Source organism: Salmo trutta, chromosome 7 (genome assembly GCF_901001165.1).
Source record: "Salmo trutta chromosome 7, fSalTru1.1, whole genome shotgun sequence".
NCBI lineage: Eukaryota > Metazoa > Chordata > Actinopteri > Salmoniformes > Salmonidae > Salmo > Salmo trutta.
This window is the reverse complement of record NC_042963.1, coordinates 47,397,584-47,421,393: the sequence shown is the minus strand read 5'-3', so window position 1 is coordinate 47,421,393 and position 23,810 is coordinate 47,397,584. Positions and strand designations below refer to the sequence as shown.

General features: G+C 41.6%; 1 protein-coding gene across 4 annotated transcripts in view; it reads right to left on the bottom strand.

Moving 5' to 3' along the window:
• The window catches only part of poc1b (POC1 centriolar protein B), a 53,852-nt gene that overhangs the window by 20,596 nt on the left and 9,446 nt on the right, over window positions 1–23,810 (bottom strand). Inside the window, exons 11-12 of one of the 4 annotated variants that reach the window (XR_003879027.1) lie at window positions 4,541–4,745; window positions 4,194–4,382 (exon numbers count right to left, since the gene is read on the bottom strand). The exons of 2 other annotated variants lie outside the window; for them this stretch is intronic. The gene's annotated coding sequence lies outside the window, so the exon portion shown is untranslated. Of the gene's footprint in view, window positions 1–4,193; window positions 4,383–4,540; window positions 4,746–23,810 lie in introns of those variants that run through there. One more of the 4 variants, XR_003879028.1, reaches the window with a different exon arrangement.

The window sequence follows — 23,810 nt, the reverse complement described above, 5'->3', positions numbered from 1 at the left end:
TCATCGAAAAAAACAACATTTGTTGTGGACCTGGGATTCCTGGAAGTGCCTTCTGATGAAGATTATTAAAGGTAAGGGTATATTTCTAATGTTATTTATGATTTTAGATGATTCCAACATGGCGGCTATCTGTATTGCGTAGTGTATTTTTCTGAGCAGAGTACTCAGATTATTGCAAAGTGTGCTTTCCCAGTAAAGTTATTTTGAAATCTGTCAATGCGGTTGCATTCAGGAGATGTTCATCTATAATTCTTTGAATAACAGTTTAATACTTTAACCACGTTTTATAATGAGTATTTTTTGTAAATTCACTGGCAGTTTTGGGGGAGACACATTTTCTCAACGACACGCGCCGATGTAAAATGCTGTTTTTGGATATAAATATGAACTTGATAGAACAAAAAATGCATGTATTGTCTAACAATGTCCTAGGAGTGTCATCTGATGAAGATTGTCAAAGGTTAGTACATTATTTTAGCTGGTTTTCTGCTTTTGGTGACGCCTGTCCTTGAATTGAAAATGGATGTGTCTACTTTTTTGGCTATGTACTCTCCTAACATAATCTAACTTTATGCTTTCGCCGTAAAGCCTCTTTGAAATTGGACAATGTGGTTCGATTAAGGAGATGTTTATCTTTTAAATGGTGTAAAATAGTTGATTGTTTGAGAAATTGAAATTATTAGATTTTTGCTGTTTTGAATTTCCCGCCATGCTAGCAATCCTGTCAGTGGGATTCTATCCCCAAGAGGTTTTAAGAACAAATTCTTATTTTCACTGACAGCTTAGGAACAGTGGGTTAAATGCCTTGTTTAGGGGCAGAATGACAGATTTTTACCTTGTCAGCTCGGGGATTCGATCTTGCAACCTTTCGGTTACTTGTCCAACGCTCTAACCACTATATCGGTGAGCATATCAGAATCTGACGATATTAGCTAAAAAATGCGAACATCGGTATCGGCCCGTTGTCTAGGTTAACTAGGATATGAAAAACCTATGTCAAAGATGACGTGCATAACTATAGAACGTCAAAACAACACAGTTCTATTATAGAATGTTGTGTTCTGAATTTGCATGTGCAAACCAAGCGCCACCACTACTATCAGTAGCACTGTCAAAGTTGTACAAAAAAAGTCTGCAAACAAGCAAACACTGGCCTCGAACGATGTGTTTACAATACCGCGTTCATAATAAAGCATTATTTGTTCGACTGTAACTTCTGGGGTAGCTAGCTTTAGCTTGGTACCTAGCTAGCATCAATACAACCAGCCTGAAAATAATGACCAGTAGAAACTGCAGTCATTTTCATTATTCTTAGCAATGATTTAGAAATCCTTGTAATTATTAGCTAGGTTGTTTGCCTATTGAAACTGAACTTCAGTTCATGAAAATAAATAGCTAGCCAGCTACTTAAACCTGTTGCCCAAAGCTAACGTTATAAGCAGCCAGCAAGCTTCATCTGGCTAGTGAGGCTCGCCTGGACCGGGTTATGTGTTGTGAAGCTAGCCACAATAAGGATTACGCACAATGGCGGACTTTGCGGTTTGCCTTCAAAATAAAAGTCCCTCTTTGAAAGTGATGCAGAAGGTTACAATTGGTGGAATCATGCCATATTTAGACTAGATAATGTTAAAAAAGGTTGGAATGTGAAGCAATGAAATGGGTATTAATTCACAGTTGTTTCAGAGTCCTGCAAAATGAGCTACGATGCTAATGTTCTCTGGGTGTCACTGAGTAGACTGACACCCCATGTCATTGATCCACAATCCATAGGTAAGGCTGTACAGTGAAATAAGTATGCCCCCAATGCAATTCTAGATATAGATTTTTGTCAAATTAACAAATTGTCTTTTGTTGACTTTATATACCATTCCAACCTCGTTTAGCATGATCTATTAAACTATGGCATAATTCTACTATTTGTATTCATTTGCATCACTGTCAATGATATAATTTTATTTTGAAGGCTAACGGCAAAGTCCACTATTGTGGCTAATCCTTATTGTGGCTAGCTTCACATAGATGGGTCCGACCATTAATCAAATAAGAACTGTCTTATAAAGTAGGGTTATTTTAGATGATGACACCTAGCTATGTAGTTAGCTAGCTAACTATAGCTACTGAAACAGATGTCGTTTTGCTCTGTTTTTGGGGAAGAACATTGTTTGCATCCATGAGCTAGCACTGTAGGTGCGCGAGACAACTTTAACAACATCATAGCATATGTATCCATTAATCGTTGTGACATATGAAATACGAGTGATAGTGGAATCAATGTGTAATTATCTACATACAAAATTAATGAACGCGTTAAATTATGTGACGTGCAGTCATATTCAGGTCCTGATTGGTCAACAAGCTTTTTTGACACGTCAAATAGTGTTGTTTGACATGTATCTTTTTTGACATAAATTCTTATTTTCAATGACGGCCTACCCCGGCCAAACCCGGACGACGCTGGGCCAATTGTGCGTCGCCCTATGGGACTCCCAATCACGGCCGGATGTGATACACGCTGGATTCGAACCACAGATGCAGTGCCTTAGAATGCTGCGTCCATGTGTCTGTGTTAACTATTTAACTAGAATGTGGCGTCCATGTGTCTGTGTTAACTATTTAACTAGAATGCTTAGAAGGCTGCTAAAATGTTAAATACTGGTATCATTTTTTTTGGCAAGGAAAATATTGGATATCGGTATTGGCCAAAAATGTCATATCGGTGCATCACTACTTTTTGGTCAAATTCACAGAAACTATATGGCCATACTGTGTAGTGTGACCATGGAGGATAAATAAATAGAGAGAGATAGAGAGAGGAGTTCGGTGAAAGAAAAGTGAAACTGAGAAGTGGACAGGGACTGAAAGTAGGGTAGGTGGCCATATGGAGGTTTAAATGTGTATGTGAGTGAGAGAGAGACAGACGAGGACAAAGGGAGGTTAATCGTCCCAGGTAATCTGGACAGCGAGCCAAGTGCAGCTTTACATCATCATCACACAGACCGTACAGTTCACCATGCTAAAGTATACAACAGGAAGGAGGGAGAGAGGGAACAATGGATGAAGAGAGACAGGAGAGAGGGATGAGTGAGCGATGGATGGAGAGAGAGATTAAGGGAGAGATGGATTTAGTTAGGGGGGGGGTCCGGAGGGGTGTTATCATTATGCTTAATTCTAGGTCAAAAATATGTATATTTTTCTGCATATCTAAGCATACCTGACTGGTGGTTATTTTTCTAAAGAAACTAAATATACTTCTCTGCCTATCTGCTAAAATCTGTATTGAAAAGGAAAGATTGAAAGGAATATGAGTCTTATTTCAGCTACTCTAACTTGATTTGAAGCCTGAAATGGCTTCTTGGTAGCTAATTATGAAGGTGGGAGATTGGGAACCTATCTGGGCTAGCTGTAGCCAACTTCATAAAATTGCTAGGTGGCTAATAGTAAAAAATAAAGTAATTTGAAACAGGAGAAATCTGAGGGGGCACATGCCCCTGTGCCCTTCTGGGCATGACACCTTAACTGTACTGTAGGTAAATCTCAAAACAAACTGCAGCAATGTTTGGTGTCAAGCAAAGCTTGGTTCTTCGGAGGGAGGGTATCTGATGGGACATGTGAAAGACCGCGAGGTACACATATATGAGATGGGATGGTTGATTGCACAAAAGGTGACCCAACATATCAGTACCTGGAAAGACTTCAATCCCAAACCCTGCGAGGAACCATGCTGAAAGCTTTCACACAAAACAGAGGAAACAGAGTCACCGTTTAGACTAGTCCTCATTCATTCAATGCGCCATTGCCAGGTGCACGAGTAGAAAACAAGCAATTCACACATTCAAAGAGTATAAACATTTTGGTAAAAACATTGACTGAATACTTGGAAAAGCATCAATACACAAGAAGTTGCCAAAGGGTCGCTATGCTGGATTTGACTTGAGCCAAGCTGCCTTACAAATGCCTCATAATCCCCTTTAGCACTTGAGCTAATACCAAACGGAGTGTAAAGCACCTGTGGGAACCCACTACTCGCGGTGTAAGCCAAGAGCTAATTGCTAATTGCCCCAATGTAAAACAATGGGAGCACTAAGCTAGGCTAGCCCAGCTAATAACCCTCTCAGACCATGCTCAAGCTATTCTAACCTTTCCTGGGTTCCCACACATTGTGGGCTCACCCCCCCCCCCACAAAAACAAACACTTAGAGGCCTAAGCGTCTTTAATTCAGGGGTAAGTTTAATGCTGATACTTACGCAGAACAACACACAAATAAAAACACAAAACAAAAAGGGCATACCATTAGTATGAAAAATACCTTGTCTCTGGGCAAAATAAACTTTTTTGAGCAAAAACATCACTTTTTTCCAGCCAAAAAGTCTCAGACGTGCCCCTTTTGAAAAGAAAGATCAAAGAAACGGGTCATTAGCCCAGATTGAAGAACTACCACAGAACAACCAAACCACTTTTCCTCAGGATCTCACACCAAAACATACATCCTCCATAATATCTTACTAGAACTGGTGCGATTATGGATGATCTGATTCTGACCTGGATCTATGAGTGGTTTGGAGGGTCTCTGAGAGGGACGTCACAGGGGGTAGCATGTTAGCGTTAGTCACCAGGAGATCAGGATCAAACAAGTGAGTCCTGGGAGGAATGCAGAGCCTGTGAAGGGCTCTTTCACTCCACTCTCATACACTGGCTGGCCCCTAGCTTCCTCTCCGGTAGTTTCCCCATGCAGCATCAGACCACTCTGGTCACAGAGAGGAAGAACACCATTTTATAATGCATTTGAAGGGGAAGTTCTCTCTCCATTATTTTATTCTATTAAAACAGTGTGACATTTCGGTCTAAACAGACCTTCAGACAGACATTGAAAGCCTTTGGACAGAAGGGGTTAGAGGTCATATCTTAACCCCTCAGATTTCAGACAACAGGATTAGAGATTAAAGGTCATATCCTAAGAATATATGGGCTGAAGTTGAGCCTGTGAGGTTAGGAATGGTATTCTATGAATGAAGTGATAGTTCAAGGGAATGGGGTTAGGGTTAAAGTTCATATCCTAAAGAGGGTGATAACATTCATCCAGCCTGTAGGGTTTGAGTTCAGGTTCATATAGACAGTGAATGGGGTGTACAGTATAAGGCATGGAGTTCAGTTTAGAGCAGTGGTATTCAAACATTTTCAGCAGGGAACCCATTTTGTTCACCAGAATTTCTGGGAACCCCATCCAAATTCTAATGATCTAACCTTAAAAATCAGTAAATGTATATTTTCACATCAATAAATAACCTTCAACTCATTACAATTACTTAATAAGAAGTGCATTTTTCATATACTCTCTCAATAACATCTCAATAAAATAATCAGTACTCTTCATTTTTGCTTCCCAAAAATTCCCCCTGGGGTCGTGACCCCGACTTTGAATACCACTGGCTTAGAGGATCCTCTGTCACTCACTGCTTAGTTCGGACAGGTACTAGTCTGAGCATCATACACCAACCTGAGTAGAGTCAAGGTACCAGTCAGACCTTAGGGAGTGGGAAGACAGAGACACTACAGGACAAAGCAGGGAGGGAAGGAGAAGGGCAGGAGACCATGAGTAAAGAAGCGAGAGAAAGTGAGGCCAACAAGATTGAGAAAAGCAAAAAAAGGAACAAGAGAAAACGGAGGAGACAGCACATCAAACAATGAAACCCACCAAACACTTGAGGGGGCCAGGGAGAGAAGGCAAGGGTGATTGGCTCTTGGCTGAGTAAGTGGGTGGGTGAATGTGAAACAGAGAGATTAATGACTTCCAAAACAGGTGGACCGTGGGTTGGCTGCCCCTCTGATGGGGGTTAACCTGGGACCCCCGTCAGTGTCGGGTGTCTGCCATACCTCCGGATGGAGCGGACGAAGCCTGTGACCTCCTAGCCCTCTCCCCTAACAGGAAAGCGGATTTGTTTTCCTATCCCTTTCCCAGTAATCCTCTCCTCTCTCACACACACACACACACACACACTATTGAGGAAAATAGATTTGGATATAGATATAAGGATTTGACATTCCACTCCCTTCCTGTTTGTGCATGAAATGGATTGAATTTGGATAATCACCCCTGGCGTGCACACACACACACACACACACACACACACACACTTCAACCCACAAACCCACTCAAAATAGCATCAAAAAAATGGCCCTACATCCAAGAGCACCTAAACCACCCCTGCAACCCAACTCCCATCGACCTTGGCCTGCAGTCACAAGTCTGCAGGCAGAAACACTTCTCTACAGATGAATTAGTCTGTTCCCCCCACGCCGGAATAAACCCACTTTAAGCCGATGGCAGAGTTCTACGTTTGATCTACCCACGCAGTTCACCAGGCCACATCCTCTCCCCATCTCTCTGCCTCCACACTCGCTAGTCACAAGTAGCACAGCAGAGGTAGCCTAACTGACTTCCACAGAGAAGTCAAATAGATACATATTGCACTGATACATGGCTGGTGACGGTGATGAAAAAATATATAGAATCAATAGTTACATATTGGGATATTATTTTTGACGATATATTGTATTGTTTTGACATGCTTGTTGGCTTTGGCTGTACCTGCACCAAAACTCCAGCCTTTTTCCTTCATTGCGTGTTCCCCATCTTTTTAAATAGGGACACAATTTGTTTCCAGCACTTTTATTTCCATGACTGATCAAAACTAGTTTGCATGGCTCTCTGTTGTCCCTCTGCAGGATATATGGTGAGCAACATGCTTGGAACCTCAAATCACAAAAATAATAAATCACACTATCCATTCACAATACATATAGAAACGTGAGCGTCGCAATACATAGAGTATTGGCACCTAAGTATTGTGATAATTTAGTATTGTGATTGCCCAAGCTGTTGATTAGTGTCCAACTGGTTTAGGGTCAACAGTATCAGGGAAAAGATAAAGTAGTGCCATGTAAAACCCCACAGCTGGTGAACTGCAGTGTGCTTCCGGAGGGGTCACAGTGTTGAGGCCTGGTGTTATTTATGGATGCCAGCTATAAGGAGGTGGCTGGATGCATGGAACCCCTCACACAGCTACTCTACATTATTTTTTATTTTACTAGGCAAGTCAGTTAAGAACAAATTCTTATTTTCAATGACGGCCTAGGAATAGTGGGTTAACTACTGTTCAGGGGCAGAACAACAGACTTGTACCTTGTCAGCTTGGGGATTCGAACTTGCAACCTTTCAGTTACTAGTCCTACACTCTAACCACTAGGCTACCCTGCCGCCCCAACTACTGTACATAAACATGATTCACAAATAGACTGACGAGGTCTCAGAAATACACAGACGTACTGTACAAACTGTGGTGCTTTACAGTGAATTTTATTCACACAAGGTCATGAACTACTACTAGCTATATATTGCTGACTTGAACGTCTCGATGGCCTTCATATCCTCCTATACACATCATTAGAAAAATAAATGGAGAAGAAATGAAAAGGAGAAGAGGTTTCAGCCAGTGAGTCAGACAGCAACCAATAACCATGAGGAATAGCTCCACTACTTCAGTGAGCAGATTACATTACAATCAATATCTGTATCATCATCAAAATTTACAACTCCTGTCCTGACTGACACCAGTTCTTTTCTCATCGTCTAACCAAAGTAGTGAGAGATAAAAATCAGTCAAGAAAGACCGAGGGAGAGGAAAAACAAAGAGTGCTTCATTGGCCGTTGAGGTCCCCAGCCGACAGAATACCTTTAATAGACCTGTGGGGCTATATTTAGCCCTCCTGTGTCGACTTACTGTCAGCGCATTTCAGCAGAGGCCCCTCCGGACACAGCGTGTACCCTTGAGAGAGCAGCAGAGAGAAAGAGTGAGGAGGAAGGAGGACAGAGAGAGGGATGTATCGGAAAAAGAGCCTTGTGTAGTTGAGGTGATAGCTGATGCTATGCAAATTTGCTAGGATTTTCTAAAGCAGTGTGACAGACGTAATAAAAAATAAAAAAATGATATACTCGTACAGTACAGTTAAAAAACATCATCTGTAGAGACCCTTCAATGAGAGGACATGAGGCAAAGGAAGGTTGAGAAGCAAATTCTGATTAGTGAGACATAGCCAAAGCACATGAGAGAGAGAAAGAGAGAGAGAGAGAGAGAGAAACACAGCATACTAGGCTTTACTTTAACCTTAAAGGAAAGCAAGTTTGGCTGCAAGCACTTAGCTAGGGAGGGGGAAGAAAAGCCTTGTTCAAAGAAAGGTTACGTAGTCCCAGGACCAGCCAGTCCTGGCCGTTCTGCCGTCCTAGGTGAAACAAAAAATGCAGCCCATCAAAGAATAGTCCCAGTAAGCAAAATGACGTTAAAAATGTCTAAAATACGTATTTTTCCAGATGTTGAAGTTAGATTAAATGTAGGTTCTGAATGAAAGGTGAAAAGACATCTTTGAAATCAGGTTCATTTTCATTTCTGCATGAAAGTTGAAAATGTAATTTACAGTGGTTGCTCCACTAAAAGTTTTGTGATTATGCTGCGGGACTTAGAGGTAATGTGTGGTTTAGTATAGTACCCTGCGTCACCACTTCATTTCTCCAGACCACCACAAGGGGGGGTTAGAGCACTGATTATGCTTTTGGGTCCTACTGTGTCTCTGACAATGAATGGGTGACATAAACCTAAATAGAAACTGATAATTGTGCACGACTTCAATATTACTTACTAAAACTGTTGTTAAACTAAGGTTTTTAATCATTTTATTTTGGTCTTACTGTAGGCCACTCCCAACTGGGCATGTTGTACAGCGCCTGAGTGGCGCAACGGTCTAAGATGCTGCATTAGCAGTGCAAGCTGTGTAGCTACAGATGCTGGTTGAATACCCGTACCCGGCCTCGACTGGGAGACCCATGAGATGACTGTAGACTTGTGGTTTCTCTCCCTCTAAAAACAAATAAATTATTCTAAATAGCAAACTGGCTTTATTTACAAATTAGTAACAATGTCTCACCCCATGTTCAAGAATGGCCTTTTTCCTCGCTCATTTTAAGTTATTTGAAAACAAAGCGATTATTATTAATGTAGAATGATATAAAAGCCTGTTAGATATTCTCACAGATATATTATTAACCCCGTTATTAGCAGGACAATATATATTGGTCATATTGGTCATGGCTCCTGAGTGGCGCACAATGGGATTGCCTTGCAGTTCTCCAGCTGAATCCACTGAAAGTGTGCAAGGTTCAAGGCACGAGGGCAGGGGGCACGGGATGGGCCGCAGAGCCGCGCACAGAAGAGTGACCTAGCCCATGGGGAAGAGGGATGAACCCCCACCCTGCCACACTGGGTAGCACAGAGCAACACTTTAAGGGGCATTGCACTAATAATGGCGCTGACAAGGGAAACGTTCTTAGTGCCAGTCTGCACGTTCAAACTAAAACAACGTAACTAATAACGACATCTTTATGCTTTCGATAATAAAATACTCTTTCAAAATGCAGATGTTTATTTAGTTATGGATCCATAACAAATTACTATGGGAATAAATATCACTGAATTACAGAAATATCCTCCAATCCTCTATATGTAACTATTGGAGGAGAGTCGGGTCATATTTTTCGATATACTGTAGGTCTACCGTAGGTGACATGAGTCTCACTAGTGTTGAGTAATGTGCTGTTAAAAGTGGTGTAGGTCTTATTTATTTAAAGAGCATACTGAAAGTTAGAAGCAATAGCCTACAACTATTTTAGCACCGTTTCGCTCTGCTCTGAGACAAGCATGGGGACTGGACTTGATAAATCAATGAGATTTTTTATTTTCACTGAATCTCCGTTTGGGTATTGGTTAGACTAGAATTTGAAAATTAGGGTGTAGAAATGTTATGCTCTTTATGTAACGTTTATTTAACTAGGCAAGTCCGTTAACTTGTTATAGATAGGGGGCAGTATTTTCACGTCCGGATAAAAAACGTACCCGATTTAATCTGGTTATTACTCCTGCCCAGAAACTAGAATATGCATATAATTAGTAGATTTGGATAGAAAACACTCCAAAGTTTCTAAAACTGTTTGAATGGTGTCTGTGAGTATAACAGAACTCAAATGGTAGGCCAAAACCTGAGAAGATTCTGTACAGGAAGTACCCTGTCTGACCATTTCTTGGCCTTCTTTGTCATCTCTATCCAAAACAAAGGATCTCTGCTGTAACGTGACACTTCCTAAGGCTCCCATAGGCTCTCAGAAGGCGCCAGAACATTGAATGATGACTTTGCAGCCCATGGCTGAAAAACAGTAGCGCATTTGGATAGTTGTCGATCTGAGAACAATGAGACGGGCGTGTGCGCGCGTCCATTTTAGATAATCAGTCTTTGAACGAAAACAACGACTCCCGGTCAGAATATTATCGCTATTTTACGAGAAAAATCGCATAAAAATTGATTTTAAACAGCGTTTGACATGCGTCGAAGTACGGTAATGGAATATTTAAAAAATTGTCACGATACGCGTCCGCGCGTCACCCTTCAGATAGTGTCTTGAACGCACGAACAAAACGCCGCTATTTGGATATAACTATGGATTATTAGGAACCAAACCAAAATGTGCTTTCACCGAAAAGCTATTTTAAAATCGGACACCGCGATTGCATAAAGGAGTTCTGTATCTATAATTCTTAAAATAGTTATGTTTTTGTGAACGTTTATCGTGAGTAATTTAGTAAATTCACCGGAAGTGTTCGGTGGGAATGCTAGTTCTGAACGTCACATGCTAATGTAAAAAGCTGGTTTTTGATATAAATATGAACTTGATTGAACAAAACATGCATGCATTGTATAACATAATGTCCTAGGAGTGTCATCTGATGAAGATCATCAAAGGTTAGTGCTGCATTTAGCTGTGGTTTTGTTTTTTTGTGACATTATATGCTAGCTTGAAAAATGGGTGTCTGATTATTTCTGGCTGGGTACTCTCCTGACATAATCTAATGTTTTGCTTTCATTGTAAAGCCTTTTTGAAATTGGACAGTGTGGTTAGATAAAGGAGAGTCTTGTCTTTAAAATGCTGTAAAATAGTCATATGTTTGAAAAATTGAAGTTTTCGGATTTTCGATGAGTTTGTATTTCGCGCCACGTCCAATCATTGGATATTGGAGCGGTGTTCCGCTAGCGGAACGTCTAGATGTAAGAGGTTTTAAGAACACATTTTTATTTACAAGGACAGCCTATTCCTTCCTCCCTGTCGGGGATTTGAACCCCGGTCTCCCGCGTGCCTGCACGACACAGGGATTCTTTAGATAAATAGCCCAGTACTGCACTCCCGACCATCACATTGTACAGCGCCATATTTTCCGTTCCATCCTAACGGAAACCCAGAGGGTTTTTCGTTTTTCTTAGAATAGAAACACCATAATATTAATCAAATGAATCCCAAACTCTAAAGTAATTGGAAAGGTAGATACATAGTGGTTACAATAAAACATGTAAACAAGATGCTGTGTTTTTATTTACAGTAGTGATGGACAGCTGGTGGCATTTTCACAACAGGTTTTCAAAACACTTGTAGCTTGGCTACTGTAGGTGTGAACATCCCCCTACCTGCAATGTTTTCGATGCTAAGGTACTCTGAAGTGTTACATTTCTAACTCAAAACAGCAGTACATTATTTCTTCATCAACATCTTTATGCTTTCGTTAATAAAATAACTAGAAACAGTTACCATTCAAAAACGAGCTGTTTATCTAAAAAAAAAAAAAAAAAGTCACTGTGACCAAAGAGAACAAATGAAATGGACATGGTTTTCATCAAGCCAGCTTCTTTCTATGGTGCTACCCGTTCAAAGGTTAGGACCATAACCACGAGTCGACTTGAAAATGAGCCAGAGCTGAGAGGACCACCATTTTGTTTCAGTGCATTTTCTTAAATAAAAAATGCATATAGCCTATCAATGTGTAGGCATACTGTGTAATAAAATCGATAATTACATAAAAAAATTGTGTACTAACAACATGAATGTGTTTTTGCAGAGCATACAAACATGCCAACAACCATCCGTGGAGATCAGAGGACATAGGGGCTGCACCGAAGAAAAAAAATGCACGGTTGCCTAGAAAGAGGTTAGTTTTGCTAGATTCTTAAAATGTGTACACAGCATGTGTTGGAGTCACTTTTAATTCTTAAGTGGTCTACCGTTTCTATCATAGGCCACTGTAATCGATGGGGGCTCAGGGCGGTACCATTCTGCTCATCTGATGAAGGTACACATGGATCAGATTCAGACTTTGAAGACCGAGATCGAGTCATTGAAGGCAGACCAGCAGAAAGAGAAACATTATCAGAGAGCAGAGATACGGGCGACAGCTGATGCATTGGTCCAGAACCAGGCGGTATTGGCGGAGTCAGGCGTTGAAGAGGGCGAGGAACAAGATGGAGTCACAATCCATGCCAGGCACACGTGAGGTCTGGAACTCCACCACCGACAGGCAGAGTCAACATACCGGTCAGGTTCGTCAGTTCACCCTAACATTTCCATTCTTCTTCTGACAACAGAACTTAACCAACTGCTCACTAGGCACAGCAAGGGCCGTCCAGACCGTTATGCTGTTCTGCTATTCCAAGGATGTGTAACCAAAGAAAGATACCACGAGTGAGCACAGAACACCAACCGAGGCAAATGTGGCTTACCAGTGAACCTCCAGGTGTTCATCATTAATACTGTCTCTCAGAAGTTTCTGTCCATGACTGATGCAACCCGAAAAAGCATTAAAGGACAGAGTTAATGAGTACTTGAGGTCACCGAGAAAGTCTGGACATGGCCTGCTCTCCCTTATATAAGGAATTTGGCACTTTGCCATGTTTACTTGTCAGACTGCACAGAAGCCTAATAAACAAATGCAGTTGGCTTATATCTTCAAAATGCATTTTATCCAAATGTACAGTGAGGGAAAAAAGTATTTGATCCCCTGCTGATTTTGTACGTTGTTATAAATTTATTTGCATTTTAACCTCTCTAGGGCAGGTGGCACCAAATCGTCCCACCTACGTAACAGCCAGTTGAATCCTGTGGCGCGATATTCAAATACCTTAGAAATGCTATTACTTCAATTTCTCAAACATATGACTATTTTACAGCATTTTAAAAGACAAGACTCTCGTTAATCTAACCACACTGTCCGATTTCAAAAAGGCTTTACAACGAAAGCAAAACATTAGATTATGTCAGCAGAGTGCCCAGCCAGAAATAATCAGACACACATTTTTCAAGCTAGCATATAATGTCACAAAAACCCAGAAGACAGCTAAATGCAGCACTAACCTTTGATGATCTTCATCAGATGACACACCTAGGACATTATGTTATACAATACATGCATGTTTTGTTCAATCAAGTTCATATTTATATCAAAAAACAGCTTTTTACATTAGCATGTGACGTTCAGAACTAGCATACCCCCCGCAAACTTCCGGTGAATTTACTAAATTACTCACGATAAACGTTCACAAAAAGCATAACAATTATTTTAAGAATTATAGATACAGAACTCCTCTATGCACTCGATATGTCCGATTTTAAAATAGCTTTTCGGTGAAAGCACATTTTGCAATATTCTAAGTAGATAGCCCGGCATCACAGGGCTAGCTATTTAGACACCCAGCAAGTTTAGCCTTCACCAAACTCCGATTTACTATTAGAAAAGTTTGATTACCTTTCCTGTTCTTCGTCAGAATGCACTCCCAGGACTTCTACTTCAATAACAAATGTTGGTTTGGTCCCAAATAATCCATAGTTATGTTCCAACAGCGGCGTTTTGTTTGTGCGTTCAAGACACTATCCGAATGGTAAATAAGGGTCATGCGCACGGCGCATTTCGTGACAAAAGATTTCTAAATATTTCATTACCGTACTTCGAAGCATGTCAACCGCTGTTTAAAAACAATTTTTATGCCATTTTTCTCGTAAAAAAGCGATAATATTCCGACCGGGAATCTGCAATTAGGTAAACAGACGAAAGAAAATACAGCATGGGGTCGACTCGGGCACACGCCTAAGCCCTTTGTCCTCTGATCGGCCACTTGGCAAAGGCGATAATGTGTTTCAGCCAGAGGCTGCCTCGACATCGTTCAGCTTTTTCCCGGGCTCTGAGAGCCTATGGGAGCCGTAGGAAGTGTCACGTTACAGCTAAGATCCTCACTCTTCAATAAACATAGACAAGAAGAACGACACCTTGTCAGACAGGCCACTTCCTGCATGAAATCTCAGGTTTTTGCCTGCCATATGAGTTCTGCTATACTCACAGACACCATTCAAACAGTTTTAGAAACTTTAGGGTGTTTTCTATCCAAAGCCAATAATTATATGCATATTCTAGTTACTGGGCAGGAGTATTAACCAGATTAAATCGGGTACGTTTTTTATCCGGCCATGTAAATACTGCCCCCTAGCCCTAACAGGTTAATGAGGGAAATAAGAATTTGACCCCCTCTCAATCAGAAAGATTTATGGCTCCCAGGTGTCTTTTATACAGGTAACGAGCTGAGATTAGGAGCACACTCTTAAAAGGGAGTGCTCCTAATCTCAGCTTGTTACCTGTATAAAAGACACCTGTCCACAGAAGCAATCAATCAGATTCCAGACTGTCCTCCATGGCCAAGACCAAAGAGCTCTCCAAGGATGTCAGGGACAAGAGTGTAGACCTACACAAGGCTGGAATGGGCTACAAGACCATCGCCAAGCAGCTTGGTGAGAAGGTGACAACAGTTGGTGCGATTATTCGCAAATGGAAGAAACACAAAAGAACTGTCAATCTCCCTCGGCCTGGGGCTCCATGCAAGATCTCACCTCGTGGAGTTGCAATGATCATGAGAACAGTGAGGAATCAGCCCAGAACTACACGGGAGGATCTTGTCAATGATCTCAAGGCAGCTGGGACCATAGTCACCAAGAAAACAATTGATAACACACTACGCCGTGAAGGACTGAAATCCTGCTCAAGAAAGCACATATACATGCCCGTCTGAAGTTTGCCAATGAACATCTGAATGATTCAGAGGACAACTGGGTGAAAGTGTTGTGGTCAGATGAGACCAAAATGGAGCTCTTTGGCATCAACTCAACTTGCCGTGTTTGGAGGAGGAGGAATGCTGCCTATGACCCCAAGAACACCAACCCCACCATCAAACATGGAGGTGGAAACATTATGCTTTGGGGGTGTTTTTCTGCTAAGGGGACAGGACAACTTCACCACATCAAAGGGACGATGGACGGGGCCATGTACCGTCAAATCTTGGGTGAGAACCTCCGTCCCTCAGCCAGGGCATTGAAAATGGGTCGTGGATGGGTATTCCAGCATGACAATGACCCAAAATACATGGCCAAGGCAACAAAGGAGTGGCTCAAGAAGAAGCAAATTAAGGTCCTGGAGTGGCCTAGCCAGTCTCCAGACCTTAATCCCATAAAAAATCTGTGGAGGGAGCTGAAGGTTCGAGTTGCCAAACGTAAGCCTTGAAACCTTAATGACTTTGAGAAGATCTGCAAAGACTGGGACAAAATCCCTCCTGAGAAGTGTGCAAACCTGGTGGCCAACTACAAGAAACGTCTGACCTCTGTGATTGCCAACAAGGGTTTTGCCACCAAGTACTACGTCATGTTTTGCAGAGGGATCAAATACTTATTTCCCTCATTAAAATGCAAATCAATTTTGACACGCGTTTTTCTGGATTTTTTTGTTGTTATTCTGTCTCTCACTGTTCAAATAAACTTACCATTAAAATTATAGACTGATAATTTCAAATACTTTTTCCCCCTCACTGTAAAAGCATATACTGTACAGTACTGTATTTCTTCATCAGCATCTTTATGCTTTCGTTACTAAAATAATGATAAAATTACTCTTTCAAACACAGCACCATTATGGCTATTAGCAGGGCTATAATTTGTCCTTAATGGGCGGCGCACAATTGGCCCAGCGTTTCTCTCCCTCTAAAAACAGAAATAAATGTTTTGGCCTTTACAAATATTATTTTGGCCTTTGTAATCTGAATAATGGCTCACTTTTTTAATTTTTTTTAAATGAAATAACCTCAAATATTGTTATATATAATCAAGTTGATGGCACAGTCATATTGCAGCACCTGCATAAAGCTGAGTGACTCACTCATTCATGGCTTTGGATCAAAATAAGTACAAATATTCTTTCTGATAGTCTTTAATAAAGAAATGGTTTTGGTTATCCTGACCTGGATACCATGTACAGTATTATAACATCCCATTATGGGCTATTAGCAGGACAATATACCTTTACCAACACCTCTCTGTATTTTGATACTTTGTGGATGGGGCCTCCCCAGTGGCGTAGCTGTTTAAGTCAATGTAAAATGCATTGCTACAGATACCCGTGCCGGCCGCCACCGGGAGACCCATGAGGCAGCTTATGGTTTTAATGTGTGTAACTATTGGAGGAGAGTCGGGTCATATTTTTCGATATACTGTAGGCCTACCGTAGGCAACATGAGTCTCACTAGTGTTGAGTAATGTGCTGTTAAAAGTGGTGTAGGTCTTATTTAACGAGCATATTGAAGTTAGAAGCAATAGGATTTGAAGCAATAGCCTACAACTATTTTAGCACCATTTCGTGCTGCTCTGAGACAAGCATGGGTACTGGTCTTGATAAATCAATGAGATTTTTATTTCACTGAACCATAATATTAATCAAATGAATTAAGCAAGTACCAGTCAAAAGTTGACACCTACACATTCCAGGGTTTTTCTATATTTTTACTATTTTCTACATTGTAGAATAATAGTGAAGACATCACAACTATGAAATAACACACATGGAATCAGTTAGGAACAAATTGTTATTTTACAAGGACAGCTTACTCCTTCCTTCCTCCCCGTCGGGGAATTAAACCCCGGTTTCCCACGTGCCTGCCTTCTCTAGTACAGCCACTATTGAAAGCTATCAAATGCTTCTCAAAGATGCCCTCTGGTGGTCAAACTAGCCCTAACTAGCATTAAATGGAACCAGTGGTTCACACTTAAATAACGTGCCATAGAATTCTGTGGCACCATGCAAGCTGCGCCACAGTACGCTGAAACTTTTAAAGGACAAACCACTGTATAGACATCTATGTTTGGGCCAAATCAAGGCTGGTCCAGCCTGGAACAAAACCTGAAACAAACAGACATCTATGATTTAAGATTTGGTCCGGATGGGACCAAAAGCCAACGTCCGTGGACGTAGAAATGAAGGCCGGTCTAGATAGGACCAAAAGGCATCATTGTCGGTCCGTGCTTACAGAGTTATTGACTACAGCAGGGATGGGCAACTCCAGTCCTCGGAGGCTGGAGTGGTGTCACTTTTTCCCCATCCCTAGTCAACACAGCTGATGAAACTAATTGCATTATAAAACTAAAAATCATGATTAGTAGATTATTGGATTCAGCTGTGTTAGCTGAAGCAGGGGCAAAAGTGTGCCACCAATCCGGCCCCAGAGTACTGGAGTTGCCCATCCCTGGCCTACAGTGTCGCCTGAAATGTAATCTTAGGTATGCCCATCCATGTGGTAGGCCCAACATTTGTAAAACAAGCCATTGCATTGGCTTTATTAGTCCTGATTCTTGTGACTAATCAATTTAAGCTCTGAATATCAGCTACCCAACTTTATAATGATGACTTAAACACATTGCAAATAGGCTCAGGTTAAATATCGGGAAATGCAGAAGTAGCACTCTTTTTCGCTATGATCAGCTTGAAAAAAAATATAGATACAAACTTGAAACCACTGATCATGACAATTTAGCCCACGGGATGAAAGTCCTGGACAGCAGTTGTGAGTAGCCTGATTGTCCATTCCATGTATTTATTTTATTTAACTAGGCAAGTCAGTTAAGAACCAATTCTTATTTACAGTGACGGCCTACACCGGCCAAACCTGGACGACGCTGGGCCAATTGTGCGCCGCCCTATAGGACTCCAAATCATAGCCGGTTGTGATACAGCCTTGATTCGAAAAGGGGTGCCTGTAGTGATACCTCAAGCACTGAGATGCTGTGCCTTAGACCGCTGTGCCACTTGGGAGCATTTTGCTGTTTTTAGGATACATCACCAAGAGTATATGGACACTTGCTCATCAAACATCTCATTCCAAAATTATGGACATTAATATGGGGTTGATCCCCCCCCCCCCTTTGCTGCTATAACAGCCTCCACTCTTATGGGAATGCTTTCTACTAGATGTTGGAACATTGCTGCGGGGACTTGCTTCCATCCAGGAGGTCAAGCACTGATGTTGGGCGATTAGGCCTGGCTCACAATTTGCAGTTTGGAACTCGGTAGTTAGTATTGCAACCAAGGACAGACAATTTTTCACGCTACTCGCTGTAGCACTGGGTGGTCCCGTTCTCTGAGCTTGTGTGGCATACCACTTTGGGGCTGAGCTGTTGTTGCTCATAGACGTTTCCACTTCACAATAACAGCACTTACAGATGACCAGGACAGCTCTAGCAGGGCAGAAATTTGACAAACTAACTTGTTGGAAAGGTAGCAACCTATGACAGTGACACATTGAAAGTCACGGAGATCTTCACGAAGACCATTCTACTGCCAATGTTTGTCTATGAAGACTGCATGGCTGTGTGCTCGATTTTATACACTGGTGTGGCTGAAATAGCAAAATCCACTAACTTGAAGGGGTGTCCACATGCTTTTGTATATATAGTGTGTTTGTTAACATGTCGGTGCATGTTATTTGATTGGGCGACCATTTAGGTTAGGCTATTTGATCTGAGAAGTTATGTAAAAAGTATCTGTCTCATTATATTGTCATAGATTTTTATCTCCAGCCTGTAGACTACAGAAAAGGCCACACTCTTTCTACTATATCCGCTACATGATTTACCGTAGATTATTTTTTTGACTAATTGTTGGAGTGCCGCAGCGATTCGTATCTCCAACAGTACCCTGGAGAGGCGTGCTTGGAATCGACAAGATAAATATTTTGCGTCCCTGCCTTTGACAAAGTGGGCACTGCTTATCATAGGGCGCCATCAGCGTTCACCTAAAAAGCCCATACGCTACTGGTTGAGAGAAATTGTCATTGTTTTTGGGCAGAATTATGTAAGGTTTTCTGTGTTGTTGGAGATGGGTCTTGGTCAGTTTAGCTCAGAAAATGCCAGCCTCGTCAATCTGCCGCCATGTGCAGCCACCTAATCCTGCCTCATAAGCGGGCCGGCCTTGGGTAGTCCAAGGCAGCAGAGCACAGCCCCCAAGAAACAGCCTGCCTGCTTCCTCTGAGTGCTCCACTGCATAAGGGGGAGATGAGGAAGAGAGACTGAGTGAGGGAGGGAAGGAGAGACCGAGAAAACCCTACTAAATTAGTGATCAGGCTTGCCCCGCCTGTATCTTTGATGAGTGAGATCATGTTTGGCCACTCACATGATGCCAACGCCACAGCAACTGCAGTGAGGGCTGCTTGGAGGGAGGGCCGATAGAGGAATACCAGATGTATAGTGTCTTGCGACGTTTTCCGTTTTGTCCCCTCTGTCACCAGACGATTGACTAGTTGGGAAATGTTGCGTAAACATCTGTTACAGGAACACCACCTCCACAATAAGTACATCACATAACAGCAAAAAGGACAATGTTGTCGATATGCAGGCCTTTGTGTTACTCAGAGGAGAGATGGTTCATTCGATCAATATCTTTACAGGACCTGAAAAGACTGAGCATTCATTGAGAGAAATCATGTTCACGTTGGCACATCAGAAGCCTTCTAAGTGCATAGAAAATACACAGAATATTTATTTTAAGCATAGTCTTCACTCCCAGGCGGTTAGGAGGAAGTCTAAGATAGAGCTTGGACAATATGGGCCATTAGAACTGGACAATTGATAGCTAAAACATTGAAAGCAGTAGTGGTAGTTAAGGTTAACACAAAAAAGTAAACTGGTGCACACTAATGTTGTCGTGATAATTGAGTCAATTTATTGTAATAGAGATTTTTTTTTTTTTCTCTGTACGTAGAGTTCACTCTCATGCGGTTAGGAGGAAAGCTCTCCGAGCTCTCCTCTCCTGGTGGAAAGTGAAACTTGTTCCCCTGGGGACTGTGTGTGTGTGTGTCTCTATCTTAAGCCACTTCCATCATGTCTGGTCACTCAAGCTCTTCTATCCACAGCACTTAAATCTGGTATCCACACCTCTGGGCCATCCAATATCCTGTATTTCCTGTTCCTACTGCACAGGACGGAAGCTTTGGTGCTGGCAGATTCTTGTTTACACGGTAGCATGACAAAAGAAAACAAATTGTATTACATCATATTTCCATTTGCTCTGGACTAATTTCACGCCTGCCTACTTCATGTAGTTCAGTTGATGTGATATCAATTGAATGCAATTTCAGTTGACACTCCCATTGTCTCAGCCATTAACCCAGAGAGGAGGCGGAGTGAGATGACAGACAGGCAGGCGAGGGACACAGCAGAGCAGTGGAAAAACATGAATGCACCCTTTGCCTTTGAGTCATCCCCAACACACACTGGGCTCCCGAGTGGCACAGCAGAAACCCTGGTTCAAATCCAGAATATCACAACCGGCCGTGATTGGGAATCCCATAGGGCGGCGCACAATTGGCCAGGCGTCATCCGGGTTTGGCCGGTGTAGGCCGTCATTGTCAATAAGAATGTTCTTAACTGACTTGCCTAGTTAAATTAAGGTTAAATAGAAAAATCTCTCGCTCTCATTCAGAAAGTATTCAGACCACTAGACTTTAAAACATTGTTCGTTACAGCCTTATTCTAAAATGGATTACACGCATACAGTTGAAGTCGGAAGTATACATACACCTTAGCCAAATACATTTTAACTCAGTTAAACAATTCCTGACATTTAATCCCTGTAAAAATTCCCTGTATTAGGTCAGTTAGGATCACCACTTTATTTTAAGAATGTGAAATGTCAGAATAATAGTAGAGAGAATAATTTATTTCAGCTTTTATTTCTTTCATCACATTCCCAGTGGGTCAGAAGTTTACATGCACTCAATTAGTATTTGGTAGCATTGCCTTTAAATTGTTTAACTTGGGTAAAACGTGTCGGGTAGCCTTCCACAAGCTTCCCACAATAAGTTGGGTGAATTTTGGCCCATTCCTCCTGACAGAGCTGGTGTAACTGAGTCAGGTTTGTAGGCCTCCTTGCTCGCACTAGCATTTTCAGTTCTGCCCACAAATTTTCTATAGGATTAAGGTCCGGGCTTTGTGACGGTCACTCCAATACCTTGACTTTGTTGTCTTTAAGCAATTGTGCGACAACTTTGGAAGTATGCTTGGGGTCATTGTCTATTTGGAAGACCCATTTGCGACCAAGCTTTAACTTCCTGACTGATGTCTTGAGATGTAGCTTCAATATATCTACATCATTTTCCTTTCTCATGATGCCATCTATATTGAGAAGTGGACCAGTCCCTCCTGCAGCAACGCACCCCCACAACATGATGCTGCCACCCCCGTGCTTCACGGTTGGGATGGTGTTCTTCGGCTTGCAAGCCTCCCCCTTTTTCCTCCAAACATAATGGTCATTATGGCCAAACAGCTCTATTTTTGTTTCATCAGACCAGAGGACACTTCTCCAAAAAGTATGATCTTTGTCCCCATGTGCAGTTGCTAACCATAGTCTGGCTTATTTATGGTGGTTTTGGAGCAGTAGCTTCTTCCTTGATGTGCGGCCTTTCAGGTTGTCTATATAGGACTCGTTTTACTGTGGATATAGATACTTCTGTACCTGTTACCTCCAGCATCTTCACAAGGTCCTTTGCTGTTGTTTTGGGATTGATTTGCACTTTTTGCAACAAAGTACGTTCATCTCTAGGAGACAGAAAAGTGTCTCCTTCCAGTGCGGTATGATGGCTGTGTGGTCCCATGGTGTTTATACTTGTGTATTATTGTTTGTACAGATGAACGTGGTACCTTCAGGAGTTTGGAAATCGCTCTCAAGGATGAACCAGACTTGTGGAGGTGTACAATTTTTCCCCAAGGTCTTGGATAATTTTTGATTTTCCCATGATGTCAAGCAAAGAGTCACTGAGTTTGAAGGTAGGTCTTGAAATACATCCACAGGTACACCTCCAATTGACTCAAATTATGTCAATTAGCCTATCAGAAGCTTCCAAAGCCATGACATCCTTTTCTGTAATTTTCCAAGCTGTTTAAAAGGCACAGTCAACTTAGTGTATGTAAACTTCTGACCCACAGGAATTGTGATACAGTGAATTATAAGTGAAATATCTGTAAACAATTGTTGGAAAAATTACTTGTCATGCACAAAGTAGATGTCCTAACGGAATTGCCAACACTATAGTTTGTTAACAAGAAATTTGTGGAGTTGTTGAAAAACTAGTTAAGTAAACTTTCGACTTCAACTGTACATACACTTATTTTTTCCCCTCAATCTGAGTGCCCTGGGGCAGGTTTTCATCAAAGATCTCTGTACTTTGCGCCGTTCATCTTTCCCTCAATCCTGACTAGTCTCCCAGTCCCTGCCGCTGCAATACATCCCCACATCCTGATGCTGCCACCACCATGCTTAACCGTAGGGATGGTGCCAGGTTTTCTCCAGACGTGACGCTTGGCATTCAGGCCAAAGAGTCACGTCTTGGTTTCATCAGACCTGAGAATCTTGTTTCTCATGGTCTGAGAGTCCTTTAGGTGCCTTTTGGCAAACTCCAAGTGGGCTGTCAGGTGCTATTTACTGAGGAGTGGCTTCCTTCGACCTCATGGCTTTGTTTTTGCTCTGACATGCACTGTCAACTGTGGGACCTTATATAGACAGGTGTGCGCCTTTCCAAATCAATTGAATTTACCACAGGTGGACTCCAAGTTGTAGAAACATCTTAAAGATGATCAATGGAAACAGGATGCACCTGAGCTCAATTTCAAGTCTCAAAACAATGGGTCTGAATACTAATGTAAATAAAGTATGTTTTTATTCAATAAATTAGGTAAAATTTCTAAAAACCTGTATTCACTTTGTCATAATGGGGTATTGTATGTAGATATGACGAAAACATTTAATACAATTTAGAATAAGGCTGTAACGTAACAAAATGTGGAAAAAGTCTGTCTGAATACTTTACGAATGGACTGTATGTGGTAACACGTTTCATGCCAATAAAGCCATTTGAATTTGAGAGAGAATGAGAATAAGAGCCAGAGAACAAAGGGGAAGAGAGTACAGGTCAACCGATTTATGATTTTTCAACGCCGATACAGATTATTGGGGGACCAAAAAAGCCGATACCGATTAAAATCGGCCGATTTTTTTTCCCCTTTATTGTAATAATGACAACTACAACAATACTGAATGAACACTTATTTTAACTTAATACATCAAAATCAATTCAGTCTCAAATAAATAATGAAACATGTTCAATTTGGTTTAAATAATGCAAAAACAAAGTGTTGAAGAAAGTAAAAGTGCAATATGTGCCGTGTAAGAAAGCTAACGTTTAAGTTCCTTGCTCAGAACATGAGAAAGCTGGTGGTTCCTTTAACATGACTCTTCAATATTCCCAGGTAAGAAGTTTTAGGTTGTAGTTATTATAGGAATATCTCTCTGTACGATTTGTATTTCATATACCTTTGACTATTGGATGTTCTTATAGGCACTTTAGTATTGCCAGTGTAACAGTATAGCTTCCGTCCCTCTCCTCGCTCCTACCTGGGGTCAAACCAGGAACACATCGACAACAGCCACCCTCGAAGCAGCGTTACCCCTGCAGAGCAAGTGACGTTTGAAATGCTATTAGCGCGCACCCCGCTAACTAGCTAGCCATTTCACATCGGTTACACCAGCCT